The sequence below is a fragment of the Bison bison genome, unplaced genomic scaffold (assembly GCF_000754665.1).
Source record: "Bison bison bison isolate TAMUID 2011002044 unplaced genomic scaffold, Bison_UMD1.0 scf7180017864529, whole genome shotgun sequence".
NCBI lineage: Eukaryota > Metazoa > Chordata > Mammalia > Artiodactyla > Bovidae > Bison > Bison bison.
The window spans coordinates 1,746,659-1,747,673 of record NW_011495079.1 but is presented as its reverse complement, the minus strand read 5'-3'; the positions used below and the strand labels follow the sequence as shown (position 1 = coordinate 1,747,673).

The 1,015-nt window shown below is 45.8% G+C and overlaps 1 pseudogene; it reads right to left on the bottom strand.

Moving 5' to 3' along the window:
* LOC104982269 overlaps positions 1–1,015 on the bottom strand; it is a 99,594-nt pseudogene that overhangs the window by 13,057 nt on the left and 85,522 nt on the right.

The window sequence follows — 1,015 nt, the reverse complement described above, 5'->3', positions numbered from 1 at the left end:
GCTTCCATTTTATTCTGTGCTCCTGCACAAGATAACATGGAATTAGAATTAGAATGATTTTGGAAATGTGCATTTATTTAGCAGTGACATAGTTGGTGGAAGAATTAGAAAATAAAAAGTGATAGTACTGAATTTTTGCTTCTTATACTTGTTGTGTGTCATTTTGTACAGCTAAGGGATCTCTGTTCATTTGGATTTGCCCAGATTATCAAAGGAAGTGGCAAGTAATCTGAGTCAAGCAGCCCCTGCTCACTGGCTCATTTATTCTGAAGACCTTTATGGAGCCTTTGCTCCATGAAAAGCCCTGTGTTAGCAGTGGGGACACTGGGAGAAGCAGGACAGCCCCACACCTGGAGCAATGGTCTGAGAGCCACGGTCACATGAGGTTCGTCATGGGAGTGAGGGGAAATGAGACATTGCTGTAAGGTGTCCCTTTGGATCTTAGATAAACCCCAGAGAGATCTCTTTCTGGGGCAGGATGGAAGGGGTCCTGGCTGTTCTCGCATTTCTGCTGACCACAGGGATGGAGTAGGTGTTTTCTACCCATTATCTGCTAGAAATCCTGCAGAACTCCTGTCACACTCCCTTGAAATGATGCCCAGAAATCCATGGGCTGACCCTCTCTTTCCTGGTCCCAGGGACCCAGATCTCAAGGTGTTAACTAGCTTTTAATTATCTTGATTTTCATTGGGCATTGTAATCAAAGACTCGACATTTATTGGCACTGCAATGATGAAAATAAGGGTTGGGATGGAAGAACAGCTGGGACACAGGCAAAGAGTGGTTCCTGCTTCTATTTCCGAGAGCAGCTTGGGTCCTGCTGGAACACTCCTCCACACCCAAATTTCACAGGTCCTCTAACTGGAAATGGGGTTACTGGGTAGCTCAAACAATGAAGAAACTGCTTGTATTGTGGGAGAGCTGGGTTCAATTCCTGGGTCAGGAAGATCCCCTGGAGAAGAGCATGGGAACCCACTCAAGTATTCTTGCCTGGAGAATTCCATGGACAGAGGAG